Consider the following 16,328-nt stretch of genomic DNA (forward strand, 5'->3'; position numbering starts at 1 on the left):
TCTATCATAGATAAGATTGGTAGGCAGAATAATGGCTACCCAAAGATATCTATCACTTAGTCCCTGGAACCTGTGAATATTACCTGAAGTGGCAAAAGAGTCTTTCCAAATGCAATTTATGATAAGGATCTTGAAATGGGGAGAATAGCTTGGATCATCCTGGTGGGCCCAATCTAAATAAATGAATCCTTCAAAGCAAAAACAGGTATGGCCAGAAGGAGCCATGAGTATAGAAGACTGGTCACTCCTTCTCCCTCATCCCTGATTTGTTTTTCTCCATAGCACTCACTACCATGTAGTAGGCAGAATCATGGATCCCCAAAGAGGTACACACCCTAATCCCCAGAATCTGTGAATATATGTTACACGGCTAATGGTGAGTGACGTTTGCCGATGGAATTATGTTTGCTAATTTGCTGACCTTCAAACAGGGAGATTATTTTGAATTGTCTAAGTGGACCAATGTCACAAGGATCCTGCAAAGTAGAAGAGGAGGGCAGAAGGCATCAGAGTGAGAGGAGAAGAGGACTCAGCTTGCCCTGGTTGGCTTTGAAGATGGAGGAAGGAACAATGGGCCAAGGAATGCACAGCTTCTAGAAGCTGGAAGAGGCAAGGAAAAGGCTTCTCCCTTAGAGGCTCCAGAAAGGAATGCAGCCCTGCTAACACCTGGACTGCTGCCCCATGAGACCCATCTCAGACTTCTAGCCAATACTGCAAGGTATTAAGTTTGTGTTGTGTCAAGCCACTAAATTTGAGGTAATTTGTTATAGCAGCAATAGAAACTAATACATAAGAGGAATATATTACATGTCATATAGGAAACTTTCCTTTTAAATAGGGGGAAAATAGTTTTTTGAAGATTTTATTTATTTATTCATGAGAGACACAGAGAGGCAGAGACAACAGGCAGAGGAGAAGCAGACTCCTCGCAAGGAGCCTGATGCAGGACTCGATCCCAGGACCCCAGGATCACCCTGAGCCAAAGGCAGACGCTCAACCACTGAGTCACCCAGGTGTCCCAATAGGGGGAAAATATTAATGTTAAGCAGGTTTCCTGGTTCTTCATCTCTCAACTCTAGGCAGGTGATCTATTTGTCTACTTTATATTTTTTTAAAGATTTTATTTCTTTATTCATGAGAGACGCACAGAGAGAGAAAGAGAGAGAGGCAGAGGGAGAGAAGCAAACTCCATGGAAGGAGCCCGACATGGGACTCGATCCCAGGTTTCCAGGATCAGGCCCTGGGCTGAAGGCGGCGCTAAACCACTGAGCCACCAGGGCTGCCCTATTTGTCTACTTTAGAATCAGTCTCATTGTCAATGGTATCAGTTCTGATCCTGGCAGTAAACTTATGGGGGTATTTATTGAGAATAAGATTGAGTATTAAACTGCATTCCTGGGGCACCTGGGTGGCTCAGTCGGTTAAGTGTCTGCCTTCAGCTCAGGTCATGATCCCGAGATCCTGGGATGGAATCTCACATCTGGCTCCCTGCTCAGTGGGGAGTCTGCTTTCTCCCTGTCCCTCTGCCCTGCACCCCCCCCCCACTTGTGCTCTCTCTCTCTCAAATAAATAAATAAAATATTAAAAACACAAAAACAACTGCAGTCCTGTTGCCTACACTAGTGTTCCTAAAAACACTTTCCTAGCTCCTGACCTCCTCTTGCACAGGGGACTTGACCCCATTCTGAACCCAGATGCATGCTATATCTGCCTCTGCCTCGAGGTCCATGTTCTGATCTGCTTTTCCTACACATTACATTACAAACTTGTGTCTGCCTAGGTCTCACATTTGCTTAACCCTGACATAACTTTTTCTTCCCTCTTCTTCTTGCCTGCTTGGAATTTTGTTTTGTGCCTGTGTGCCAGAGGGGGAAAATGTATCATAATGATGTACTGGCAATACCTCCCTTCTTGTCCACAGGAAGGCTGAATGCTTTGTGTGTTTAGCTCACTCTTAATTTGTTGAATTAAGCGGGATGACTATCAATGAAGGGAGTTAAAATGCTGAGAGAAGACCAATTTGCTCTACCCACCACAGGTTGAGGGTGATCCTTGGAAGAAACTTTTATGAGAAGGTTGCAGAGGCAGAAGAGATGGGTGAGCTATAAGCTGTAGAACTTTTGAGGAAAGAGAAACTCGATGCATATTTAAAAGGAAGGTTTCCTGTATGATGTGTAAGGTATTATTATTGTCTTTGCTTCCCTAAGAAACTCTCAATAAACGCTGGCTCTTTGGGGGTTTGGATGCGGTAAGTGCTGAGGGTGGCCTTAAGGCAAGGGAGGGATGACCCCAAACAGCCCAAGTAGTTTCAGGTGGCAAGTGAGGTGAGAGAAGGAGGTGGTCTTTCCAGTGGCAGGCCTTTCAGCAGGGTTTTGCTCAGTCCTCAGGGTTTCTTCAGAAAGGCTGCAGGGAGAAGCCATGCCTCAGAGCAGTCCAAGACAGAGAGACACAAGGGGACCTTTACCTGCCCTTTTCTGTCTCCATTTCCCTTGGCCAAGGTTCCCCCTATACAGAAGCCAAACTCCCTAAACTTCCAGGTGGTGTGGTCTGGCCCCTCTGTGACCCCTCTGGAAATTAAGTTCACACATTGCTGCATGGCTGGTTCCTTGCAGTCTGGAAGTGTGCTGTGACTCGCATGGGTGGGGCTCTGATGGAAGAAAAGAACAGAAGAGGCAGTGGAGGGAATCTGAGAAGGCTGACAACATTTGCCTCTAGAACTGAGAAAAGCTTTTATTTAAATCTTGCTCCAAATTGTGAATTGTGTTTTTTTTGGTGTTTTGAGAGAGAAAGAAAGAGTGAGCTCAGGGTGGAAGGGCAGAGGGAGAGGGAGAGAGGGAGAATCTTAAGCAGGCCCCATGCCCAGAGCCCGAGTTGGGGCTCCATCTCATGACCCCGAGATCATGACCTGAGCAGAAATCAAGAGTCCGAAGCTTAACTGACTGAGTTACTCAAGTGTCCCAATAAATCGTGTTTTGAAAGCTAATAAATATATGAACTGACTGAAAAAAAAAATATATGAAATGACATTTCTTTTTCATAAAGACATACAAAAAACTACTGGGGAAACATTTCCTAAAGCTAGTTGACAATGCCCAGAAATCTTATCTTTAGAATTCCAGATTATAACCACAGCATCACAGTCCTACCTGATGGGAGCTTCTACCATTTTGGTTTTTTAAAAAAGTCAAGTTGTTTAAGTATTCAAGTAACATATATATATATTTTGACGAGTAAAAAAAAATTCAAGCAAAAATCAGCCTTCCAAGTGAAGGCGGTTGCTCTAGGCTTTTCTCAGCCCTTTCTTAACTCAGCCCTGAACTGAAAAAGGCATGATTTGATTGGCAAATTTGGGGAAAATAGAGTGGGCATGCGCAGTTCATTCTCATCCACTTTTCTCCTTGGAATCCTGCCGGCATGGGGTCTGCTCCAGGGGCAGGCTGACGCTCCCACCCACTGAGAGGCAAGTCGGCTTTGAACCAGAACTGCTGGCTCTTGCTCTTGGTGTAGGGAAGCTCTTCTAACTCAACTCAGCTTTATCGGGAGCTAAGTCATACTTTGGCCTTCTTCTTCCACTCCTTTATCTTAATTCATTTGTTTTGAGCTCAGAAAAGGAGGAAGGGTGGTATTTATTGGGTTCTGCTTCAGTGTTCCAACACTTCGTGCACTGGCCAGAAAACTGATGTGTGAGAAATAATATGCACAATTAGGGAGAAGCAAATGAATACCCGTGGAGTGGCTGAGGCTTCTGGAGTGGCAAGGGATTGGCTTTGGCCCTGGGGTCTTGTTATTTAGTGTGTGTGCAGGACATTTCGATCTTGGCAGTTTGTATAGGCTTCTATTGAGCCAGGTAGGTTTTTATGGTGGTGCAGTTGGCTCTTAACAGTGGGGGCCTGGGAAAAAAAGACCCTGGAAGAGCCGCTCAGAAGCTGTAAGAGGGTCTTGGCAAGGGCGCAGGGGCCAGCAAGCTGAAGAGGCCTTAATAAGCAGTTACAAGCTGAGGCTAGGATTCATTGTAGGGAGAAAGAAAGTCTTTTCATATACTGCCCTGTTAGATATTAAAGGAGTAGAAAAATATTTGCTGTTTTTAAACTGTGGGGGCAGCTTGGTTCCCTTTGGACCACAGAGCACTAGTGAGAGATTGGTTTTCAATGTGCTAGTACTAGGTCTAGGTGGGTAATGTAAACAAACAGCCCCGATTTTAATTCCTCTTTTTTTTTTTTTAATTCCTCTTTTATGTTGCTTTGAACTTCTTCAAGGGCAAAAGTGGATAGGCTAAGTTTGCGTTTTTGTGGCTTAAAAACCATGCCTTCTACTTGTCTTGAAGTTTGCTAGAAACTGGTTATTTAAATATGATGGAGAAATCCTCCCTAGGTGATGGTTTTCTTAGGCCTAAGGAATTTCATAGAAAGAGATGGTGGAAAAAGCCATTGCTGCAGGTGCCTGGGTGGCTCAGTGGTTGAGTATCTGCCTTTGGCATTGGTCGTGATCCTGGGCCCTGGGTTGAGTCCTACATCAGGCTTCCCAGAGGGAGCCCGCTTCTCCTTCTATGTCTCTGCTTCTCTCTGTGTTTCTCATGAATAAATATATAAAATCTTAAAAAAAAAAAAAAAAAAGCCATTGCAGCAGAGGAATAGAAAATGCTTCCTGGTTATCGTGGGAGCTCTGTTACTGGATGGAATTCACCTTCATTGCAACCCTACAGTGCAGGCACCTAAAGTTCACAAGGGGATGGAAGTTAAAAGGTTTTAAGTATCTGGATGGGAAAGAACAGCTCCATAAATAAGGTGTAATGATGGAAGGTATTGCCACTGCAGATTTCTGCCTTTACAAGAAGGCAACATCCCCTCAAATGCCTTGCTGCGGGTAGAGCTTCCTAGATATGGTAAATGCAAGGTACCATTGTGGGAAATTTCCTGTAGCTAGTAGTTTTCTAACTGGGTTTTATTATTTTTTAAAAAACTTATTATTATTAAATAAATAAATTATTATTATTATTATTTTTAAAAGATTTTATTTATTTATTCATGAGAGACACAGAGAGAAGCAGAGACACAGGTAGAGGGAGAAGCAGGCTCCATGCACTGGGAGCCCGACGTGGGACTCGATTCCGGGTCTCCAGGATCGTGCCCTGGGCCAAAGGCAGGCGCTAAACCGCTGCGCCACCCAGGGATCCCAAATTATTATTTATTTGAGAGAAAGAAAGAAATAGAAAACATGAGCGGGGGGGAGGGGTTGAAGGAGAGGGAGAAGCAGACTCCCCACTGAGCAGGGAGTCAGATGTGGGACTCAGTGGCAGGACCCTGGGATCATGACCTGAGTTGAAGGCAGACCCTTAGCAGACTGAGCCACTCAGGCATGCCCTAACTGGGTTTTATAAATTTATTTATTTTTATTTTTATTTATTTACGATAGTCACAGAGAGAGAGAGAGAGAGGCAGAGACATAGGCAGAGGGCGAAGCAGGCTCCATGCACCGGGAGCCCGACGTGGGATTCGATCCCGAGTCTCCAGGATCGCGCCCTGGGCCAAAGGCAGGCGCTAAACCGCTGCGCCACCCAGGGATCCCACTGGGTTTTAATGGATAGTCCATAGATTCTGGATTGTTGGTCTCAATCAACTTGCTTCTTGGTGAGGCTGCTGTCTCTGCAACAGTCTCTGGCAACCCAAAATACTGATTCTGGGTATTTTTCTTGAGATACCTGCTAAAAATCACTTATCTGGGTATGGTATATGTAGAGCTGGTGCTATGATCATTTTGCCTCTCCCAAATCTGTAGACTCTAGGAAAAAGCACATTACAGACTTGCTGGTGTAATTAATCTAATCTCTAATTGGGCCCTGTAGGAGCTGCCCCCATTCCAGTGAGATCCAGCTTAAGCTGTAGTTGCTAAAGATCTCCGACTCTACCCAGACATTGAAATCCCCTCCTGCTGAGACAGAGCAGAATAAAAAGTTGGGGCAGACAAATTTTGGACCTTAATTTCTTTGAATTTTAACCCACAAAAATAGGATTCATTTTATTTTGAACCTTACTTTCTTTGAACTTTCATGCCTCATGATTTGGATTTCATTCCTTGGACTTTAATTTTTCTGTAGACATTTGATCAAGTGAAGAAGTTTATGTTAAAAAATGTTTCCCCTCAATACTATTGGCATTTTGTTATTGAGGTTTTGTTGTGCATATTAATATTGGAATAGTGTAGTTTTGTCATTTAATTTCCATCCTGATCCTCTGATACGCTTTGCAGACAGCATGGACAAGCAGGATAAAAAATGGGTGATAGAAAAATGAAAATTTCAGCTTTGGATACAAAATGGCATTGGCCTATTTAATTAATGCATTATAAGGAACTATTTGGAACATTTTGTGAGTGAAATCTCTTTCCCATCAGTGTTCTTGGGAGGGGAAAAAGTTGGTCGATATAAGAGGAAGATGGGGCAGGACAGTTCTGATAGGCTGCTCGGATCCTCTCTTAAGAACGTCAGATACACCTCTGGTTGACATAGATTTAATGTCTATACCAGTGGTTTAAGAGAACAGAATTCAAGGGAATATTAGTGGGGGAATAATTCTTAACGAACTTTTTGTTTTTTTTTTTAAGATTTTATTTATTTATTCATGAGAACACAGAGAAAGAGAGAGAGGCAGAGACACAGGCAGAGGGAGAGGCAGGCTCCATTCAGGGAGCCCGACGTGGGATCAGGCCCTGGGCTGAAGGCGGTGCTAAACCGCTGAGCCACCCGGGCTGCCCAACTTTTGATATTACCTTCTGTCATAGGCTGAATGGTTCCCAAACATGTCCATGTCCTAATCCCCAGAACCAATGAATATGTTACCTTATGGGGTAAAAGGACTTTTCAGATGTAAATTAAGATCCTGAGGTGGGGAGGTTATCCTGGATTATCTGGTTGGCCTGATGTAATCACAAGGGTCCTTACACAGGAGGAGTTAAGAGTCAGAAGAAGGTGATGTGATGACAAAACCAGAATGGAAATGATGAGCTTTGGCAATGGAGGAAGGAGACACAAGCCAACAAGCACAGGCAGCCACAAATGACAAAAAACAATCAAACAACAACAGAAACAAAAAACCTGCCAGCACCTTGACTTTGCCTCAGTGAAATGGATTTTGGACTTTTGACCTCCAGAACTACTAGAAAATAAAGTTGTGTTGTAAGTAAGCATGTTGTAATTTGTTACAGTGGCAACAGGAAATGAATACACCTTCCATAGTGAAGGAACCTAACTTAGTAGATCTGTGTTCTTGGAGAGGGTAATGTAATCTGATTGGTAAATTCTGGAATAATAAATTGAGCATCATGGGCTTGGTTTCATTCTTCTTCTTCTTCGGGAGCCAGTCAGCCCAACAAAGCACAAGCTCTGCTTCTTGCAGGGCAGGGCCACCCAGGTTCGCTTGGGGCTGCCAGGTTCGGCTAGTTAAGTCTATATAATTCTGTGGTTCAGTAGTAGTAAGCTCATTTGCCTTTCATGCTAAGCTACATTCTCCAGTGGCTTTTATCAGAAAAGGTGATATTTTGGTTCCTATGGATCACTTCTTTGATTATTTCTCTCTGTGTATAACTTAAGCATGGTAAAAATGTGAACTTGAAGATAATAGATTGAACAAAAATGACACAATCTTTTCTTCCAGCCCCAGATTTCGTTGAGGAATGGAAAAGATAGGTGAAGAGCATCACAACTGCCTGGGAAACAAGAGGGGGAACTTTCCAAGGACCAGAAATTGTGACAAAAATGCCTGCATGACATAGGACCAGGTGAAGAAGATCTACTATAGATAAAACTAGAATAGTGTTTTTTTTGCTGCAAAATATAGGAAAGACGCCCTGAATGCTCATCACCCCAAAGTGGTAGATGCTAGCAGCAGGAAAATGTTCAAAGTTCAAATAAATTGACTAATTCAGGTACCACAGCCAAGGATATCTAGATGGTTTGATCCCTCTTTACCACCCCTTCAGCCAGATGATGTAATAATGGTGGTGTCCATTTCCAGTGGGAAGAAAAATGGGAAGGATGGTGACAGTAAGAAAGATAAAGCAGGGCCCCACCTTCAGGGTCTGGGGGTATCTGGAAAGAATGAGGAGCACCCACATCAGAACACTTGCCACCAAAGTATAACCAGTGGTACCTTCCATCCTTCCTCAAGACAGGCTAAGAAAAGTGATGCATGGGGTACCTGGGTGGCTCAGTGGCTAGGTGTCAGCCTTCAGCAGTGGTGATCCCAGAATCCTGGGATCAAGTTCCTCATTGGGCTCCCCATGGGGAGCCTGCTTCTCCCTCTCCCTATGTCTCTGCCTCTTTCTCTCTGTGTCTCTCATGAATAAATAAAATAATAAAAAGAAAGAAAAATGATGCAATGATGTAAGTCTAACAGGGGCTATCTTCTATAGAGATGAGCAAAAAATTAAGAATGCCTAACTTGAAAGAAGGCCACCTTGGAAGAGAGAGGATATGCAACAGATGGTTAAACTTCCATTTGAGAAAATGGAGTTAGTAGAGCAAGAGGGTTGTAAAGCAAGAGGGCTTTATTTTATTTTATTTTTTAAAGATTTTATTTATTTATTCATGAGAGACACACACAGAGAGAAACAGAGGGGTGGAGACACAGGCAGAGGGAGAAGCAGGCTCCATGCAGGGAGCCTGACATGGGTCTCGATTCGGGGACTCCAGGATCACACCCTAGGCTGAAGGCAGGTGCTAAAACGCAGAGCCACCCAGGGATCCCTGGGGTTAGGGCTTTATAATAAGTTACGATTTGTGTTGTGAAATAAATGTGAAGGCGTAATACACATAAGTATGAATAAACTAGAGATTATGGTATCTGATTGTTGAAATAATAAATGGACTAAGTCAGGTTTGCTGAAAAACAGATAAATGAAATGGAAAACAGAGCTATAAAATTCTCTATATAGTCAAGATATGTGAGAGATCCAGAATTCTAATTTTGATCTAATAAGAGTTCCAGGGGCACCTGGGCGGCTCAGTCGGTTAAGTGACTGACTTCTGATTTTGGCTCAGGTCCTGATCAGGTCCTGGGATCAAGCTCTGCGTTGGGCTCCATGCTCAGTGGGGAGTCTGCTTCAGGATTCTCTCTTTCACTCTGCCCCTTCCCCCCACTTGCAGGTGTGCTCTGTTTCTCTCTCTAAAATTAAAAAAAAAAAGTACAGAGAGAAAGAATATAGAGTAGGGGAAGAGAGGCATTTAAATAAGTCATTCAAGAGAGTCTTGCTTCCTCAGATAGAAGGGACCTACAAATAGTATGAAATTTATGAATAGAAAAGATAAGGAAAAAAAGCCTTAAAATCTTTTGGACAAAACAAATAGAATGCCTGCAAAGGAGGGAGACTCTAAAACATCAGATTTGTCCTCAATAGCACTGTATTAAAAAATACCAATGCAATAATTCCTCATAATTTCAAGGGACAATAACTTTTCTTTTAGCATTTTGACCATTTTTAATTGTACATAGAGGCATTGAGTATTTCACATTGTTGTGCAACCAATACTTCTATCCATCTCCAGACCTCTTCATCATTCTGCACTAAAATTCGATGTGTATTAATCACTAACTCTCCATTCCCTTCTTCCCCCAGCCCCTAGCAGCCACCATCCTTTCAGAAGAGACAATAAGTTTTTTATTTTTATTTTTTAAATTTTTATTTATTTATGATAGTCACAGAGAGAGAGAGAGAGAGAGGCAGAGACACAGGCAGAGGGAGAAGCAGGCTCCATGCACCGGGAGCCCGATGTGGGATTCGATCCCGGGTTTCCAGGATTGCGCCCTGGGCCAAAGGCAGGTGCTAAACTGCTGCGCCACCCAGGGATCCCGAGACAATAAGTTTTTTAAAAAAATATTTTATTTATTTGAGAGGGAGAGAGAGAAAACACAGGTGGAATGGGGTGATGGCGAGGGAGAAGCAAACTTCCTGCTGAATGAGGAGCCTGTCCTGGGGCTGGATCCCAGGACCCCAAGACCATGACCTGAGCCAAAGTCAGACACTTAACTGACTGAGCCACCCAGGTGCCCCAAGACAATAACTTTTAATTTAGGATTCTTTTTTTTTTTTTAATTTAGGATTCTATAAGACTCAATAAAACAGAAGAAAAGAATGGGGATCTTTTCCTACCAGATAGCCACTTTTTATATGAAGCTTTTGTTATTAAAAGAGTGATAATAGTGCATGGATGGACAATTAGGCAATTAGGAACAAAACATAGGCTCAGAACAGACCCATCCATTTATGAAAACTTGATTTATTCAAAATGGACACTCTGGATCTATAGGGAAAGGATGAACTGTTATATTACTGATGCTGGGATAACCCCTTATACATAGTTAGACACCTAGCTCACATGATATACCAAAAATGAGTTCTAGATAAGAATTCAAAGTGAAATGATGTCTGGGTGGTTCAGTGGTTGAGCGTCTGCCTTCGGCTCAGGTCATGATCCTGGGGTCCTGGGATCAGGTCCCCTCATTGGGCTCCCTGTGGGGAGCCTGCTTCTCCCTCTGCCTGTGTCTCTGCCTTTCTCTCTGTGTTTCTCATGAATAAATAAATAAAATCTTTTTAAAAAAACTATTCAGAGTGAAAAGCAAATTTTAGAAGAGAAAACGAGAATATGTTTATGATCTTGCTTTTTAGTATAAAACAAAGCCAAAAACAGAAACCATAAAGGAAAAAACTGATAAATTATTTTTAAAGGTTTATTTATTTACTTTATATATAGAGAGAGCATGAACAAGTGGGGAGGGAAGGGGGAGAGAGAGAGAGAATCTCAAGCAGACTCCTTGCTGAGCGTGGAGCCCAAAGCAGGGCTGGATCCCACAACCATGACATGATGAGTAAGCCAAAATCAAGAGTCAGTCACTTAATGGACTGAGACAGGTGCCCCCCAAAATTGATCATTTCAACAACATTTTAAAAAGATTTTATTTATTTGTTCATGAGAGACACAGAGAGAGAGAGGCAGAGACATAGGCAGAGGGAGAGTATGCTCCCTGCAGGGAGCCAGATGAGGGACCTGATCCCAGGACCCCAGGATCACAACCTGAGCCGAAGGCAGACACTCACCACTGAGCCACCCAGGCATCCTAATTTCAACAACATTAAAAGGAAAATAATGTCTGCTTATTAAAAGTCACAAAAATTGAGAAGTTACACTTGAAAGAAGAGACTTGTAGCAGATACAATCCACAAAGACTGGCATACAGATTAGATAAAGAACTCCTACAAATCAATAAAATATAAATAACCCATTAGAAAAAGACAAAAATATAAACAAATTCACAGAAAAGGAAAATCAAATGACAAATAGAATGATCGACATTATACTAAGATTCATAAAAATGCAAATAAAAACGATAACGTGACTCAATTCTTTAGGAACTTTGGCAAAAATAAATACAAATATGATACCAATTGTTGGTGAGGGCATAGAGTCATAGGACCTATCCCTCCTCTGTACTTCTGGAGGGAAGTTAACTGGTATGTTCACTTTGGAGAACAATTTGGCAATGTCTGGAAGAGTTCCACTCAGAGGCATTCACTCTAGAGAAAATCTTGCCATAGAAAGTCAGCAACGCTTCGGACAAGAAAGTTCAGAGTGACATTGTTAAAATAGGAAAATGAGAAACATACATTAGAAATATATGGCAATGAGTAGTTAACTTGGATTCTATTTATAAAAAGATTACTATAAATGAATCTGTTTAGATTGTGATTAAACTTGAGCTACAGATTCAGAATAGGGAGGACTTTTACAAATGTAAAAAAATGAATGAAAAAAAAAACTGTCCAAAAGAAATACATTCAGGGGATCCCTGGGTGGCGCAGTGGTTTGGCGCCTGCCTTTGGCCCAAGGCGCGATCCTGGAGACCCGGAATCGAATCCCACATCAGGCTCCCGGTGCATGGAGCCTGCTTCTCCCTCTGCCTATGTCTCTGCCTCTCTCTCTCTCTCACTGTGTTCCTATCATAAATAAATAAAAATTAAAAAAAAAAGAAATACATTCAGTAAGATATCATTTATATAAAATTTAAAACCAAAAGAATAATATGTATTGTTTCAGGATACATACAGAGTAGTTAAAGCCTGACAAAATGCATGTCCTGATAAGCAGGACAGTGTTTGCCACTAGAAGAAGAGGAGAATGTCATCACTAAGAAAACAGCAGATCAAAAAAGTAACTATAAAAGATTTGAATCAGACAATTAAAATCTTTTTTTTTTTTTTAAGATTTTATTTGTTGATCCAGAAGGGAGAGAGAGAGAGAGAGAGAGAGAGAGAGGCAGAGACACAGGCAGAGGGCAAAGCAAGCTCTATGCCGGGAGACTGACGTGGGACTTGATCCCCGATCTCCAGAATCAGGCCCTGGGCGGAAGGCGGTGCTAAACCGCTGAGCCACCTGGGCTGCCCAAAATCTTTTTTCAAAAAAGATTTTATTTATTTATTCATGAGAGACCCAGAGAGAGACAGAGGCAGAGACATAGAGAAGCAGGTTCCATGCAGGGAGCCCGATGAGGAACTTGATCCTGGAACTCCAGGATCACACCCTGAGCCGAAGGCAGGCGCTTAACTGCTGAGCTACCCAGGGTCCCAGACAATTAAAATCTTTTTTTTTTTTTTTTTTTTTTTTATGATAGTGACACAGAGAGAGAGAGAGGCAGAGACACAGGCAGAGGGAGAAGCAGGCTCCATGCACCGGGAGCCCGACGTGGGATTCGATCCTGGGTCTCCAGGATCGCGCCCTGGGCCAAAGGCAGGCGCTAAACCGCTGCACCACCCAGGGATCCCGACAATTAAAATCTTAATCAAACTTTGGAAACATATATAGCCCATATATGTTGGTATATATATCCAACAGGTAGAGAAATAGCATTTTCTTCAATTCACATAAAACTTGCACAAAAATTGAGCATGAATGTAGTAAGCCCATTTCCCAACCTGTATACTATGTAGGTCCTATATATCATGGGCCAGAGTTTGAGGATTGTAGCCTGACTCCTACTAGCATCCTAGTCTGAGTCTCTACATTCTTTTGCCCTCCTAAGATATGCAAATGTGATTTTCTAGATTTGCCACAACACCAAAAAGTTTGGGAAGCATAAAGAAAAGCTCAACAAATTTCAAGCTGCATGCAGTGATTACAGTGTAATAAGGTTAGAAACTGAGGATAAAAGGAACCATCCTCAAATCTATACACTTAAAAAAAATTTAAGAATAAGAAGAGACATTTAAGGGATGCCTGGGTGGCTCAGTGGTTGAGCATCTGCCTTTGGCTCAGGTTGTGATCTGGGGATCCTGGGATAGAATCCCACATCAGGGTCTCTAAGGCGAGCCAGAGAGGGGTCTCTGCCTCTCCCTCTGCCTATGTCTCTGCCTCTTTCTCTGTCTCTCATGAATAAATAAAATCTTAAAATTTTTTTATTTTTATTTTATTTTATTTTTTTTTATTTATGATAGTCACACAGAGAGATAGAGAGAGACAGAGATACAGGCAGAGAGAGAAGCAGGCTCCATGCACTGGGAGCCCGACGTGGGATCCGATCCCGGGTCTCCAGGATCGCGCCCTGGGCCAAATGCAGGCGCTAAACCGCTGCGCCACCCAGGGATCCCTTAAAATTTTTTTAAATTAAAAAATAATAAGAGACATTTTAAAAACTCTTGGATTAAAAAAAACTCTTGGATTAAAATGAAAGTCAAAATAGAAGTAACAAATTACCCAGAATGGAACAAAAAAAGAACACTATATATTAAGAACTATGGAATGGGGTCGAAGAAGGAAATCTGTAGTTTGTTTATTTTAAATTTATTTATTCATTTTCCATAACGCCTCCACCCAGTGTGGGGCTTGAACTCAAGACCTTGGATCAATAGTCACATACTCTATCAACTGAGCCAGCCAGGTGCCCTGGAAATCAAATCAGTAGGTTTAAATGCACTTTTTTGGAAAACAAGAAAGACAGAAAATAAGTGCCTAGGCTTTTAACCCAAGAAGCTAGAAGAATAGCAAACCCAAAGAAAGTAAAGTAAAGAAAATAATAAGGATAAAATGGGAAACTAGGGAACATATGTCTTACTTTTTTTTTAAGATTTAAAAAAAAAAAATAATCTCTACACCCAACCTGGGACTTGAATGTATAGCCCCAACATCAAGAGTTGCATATTCCACTGACTGAGCCAACCAGGTGTCCCATGTTATATTTTTATTTGCTAACCTGGCAACCCTAAAATTAATGAAAATAGAAAACGAAAGTAGGTTTTTTCTTGGGGGGGAAAACAAGCAATTAGGTAAACTTTTAGAAAGTTTAATCAGGGATCCCTGGGTGGCTCAGCGGTTTGGCGCCTGCCTTTGGCCCAGGGTGTGATTCTGGAGACCCGGGATCGAATCCCACATCAGGCTCCCGGTGCATGGAGCCTGCTTCTCCCTCTGCCTGTGTCTCTGCCTCTCTCTCTCTCTGTAACTATCATAAATAAATAAAAATTAAAAAAAAAGAAAGTTTAATCAAAGAAAAGATAAACTTAATTTTGGGATAGAAAGAGACACACTATAGATATAGAGGAGATTTTCAGAGTTATTAGAGAATACCACATGTAATTTAAGCCAATATATTTAATGAAATGGACAATTATTGAAGATAACCTAAATGTCAAAAATTAGATCCACAATAAGGGAAAAATCCGAATGTGCCAATAACCACAAGAGAAACTGAAATGATTGTTATAAGAATACCTACTGAAAAGGTACATGGTCCAAACATGGCCCGTGTTTTACAATGAATTCTCTCAAGCAGTCAAAGAACAGATGATTCGCATCCTATCCAAGCCATTTCAGAGCACAGAATCAAATGGAAAGCTATGTGATTCATTTTATAATCCTGATGAAAAGGACAACACAAGAGAAGAAAAGGCTCAGTCCTATATAGGAACACAGAAGAATCAGTGACTCAATAAGCAAATCTAATTTGGATGTGTTCTGAAAGAATAATGCATCATGATTAATTAAAATTTATCTTAGAATGGAAGAATAATCTAAATTAAAATTGTTAACTAATTTACCACATTAACAGATTCATTTAGCAGGGGTTTATTGAGTTCCTATTACCTATTAGGTGCTGTACAGGAAATGGGGAAAAACAATGGTAAAACAACAGCCAAAAAAAAAAAAAAAATGTTCAACTGTATCTGCCTAAAACTCTACCATAACAATCAGAATTCTGTAAATCTTTCATTTAAGTAAAAATACAGTCACTTAAGTAATAGTAATTTCCTAAACTAAAAATGAGCAACCATTCAAAATTAATTTAGAAAAGAGATTTTTTCGGGACACCTGGGTGGCTCAGCAGTTAAGTGCCTGCCTTCAGCTCAGGGCGTGATCCTGGAGTCCCAGGATCAAGTCCCACATCAGGCTCCCTGCATGGAGCCTGCTTCTCCCTCTGCCTATGTCTCTGCCTCTCCTTCTCTGTGCCTCTCATGAATAAATAATAAATAAAATTAAATAAAATAAAATAAAATAAAGAAAGATTTTTTTCAAGTCTGCAGTTCAGGGACACCTGGGTAGCTCAGTCCGGTTAAGCTTAAGCACCTAAACTCTTGGTTTCGGCTCAGGTCATGATCTCAGTCTTAAAATCAAGCTCCTGCATCAGGCTGAATGCTGGGTGTGAAGCCTGCTTTAGATTCTCTCTCCCTTTCCTTCTACCCCCCTCCCCACTGTTATCTCTCTTTCTCTCTCTTAAAAACAAAACCCCCCAAAAAAGGTTCAGTAGTGGGTGTGATTGAAAGTTGAATCAACCCTGAAAAGAACTCACTACTGCAGGATACAGGATGGTAGAGTAAAATAGTACATAAGGGAATAAAAGGAGGCAAACATTTTGACGAATCGGTATTTCTTCTTGTTTCTGAAGGATGTGGTAGGCTAGGGCCAAAGGATTGGTGTGGTCCATACATGCTTTCTGGAGAAGCAGGAGGAAGAAGAGGTCCCCCTGGACACACTGGCAACATAGAACTATGAATTAGAGAATGAGGTGTGTCATAGTTAATTTTATTGGTCAGTTTGCTAAGTTGTGGTGCCCAGTTGTTTAGTCAAGCACCAGTCAAGATGTTGCTACGAAGGTCATTTTTTAGATGTGATTTACGTTTATATCAATAGACTCTGAGTTAAGCAGATTACTCTGAATAATGTGGGTGGGCGTTGTCCAATCAGTAGAAGGCCTTAAAAGCAAAGACAGGTTTTTCAAAAAGGCAAATCTGCCTCCAGATTGCACTGTCTACTACCACCTGACTTTCCAGTCTGCAGATTTCACACTCAAAAT

General features: G+C 41.7%; 1 long non-coding RNA gene across 1 annotated transcript in view; it reads left to right on the top strand.

The window, feature by feature from the left end:
* Positions 1-16,328, top strand: part of LOC102156500 — a 40,481-nt gene that overhangs the window by 23,480 nt on the left and 673 nt on the right. Inside the window, exons 2-4 of the long non-coding RNA XR_005379881.1 lie at positions 432-718; positions 6,942-7,171; positions 7,650-7,773. This is a non-coding gene — a long non-coding RNA (uncharacterized LOC102156500). The remainder of the gene's footprint in view (positions 1-431; positions 719-6,941; positions 7,172-7,649; positions 7,774-16,328) is intronic.

The sequence above is a fragment of the Canis lupus genome, chromosome 27 (genome assembly GCF_011100685.1).
Source record: "Canis lupus familiaris isolate Mischka breed German Shepherd chromosome 27, alternate assembly UU_Cfam_GSD_1.0, whole genome shotgun sequence".
NCBI lineage: Eukaryota > Metazoa > Chordata > Mammalia > Carnivora > Canidae > Canis > Canis lupus.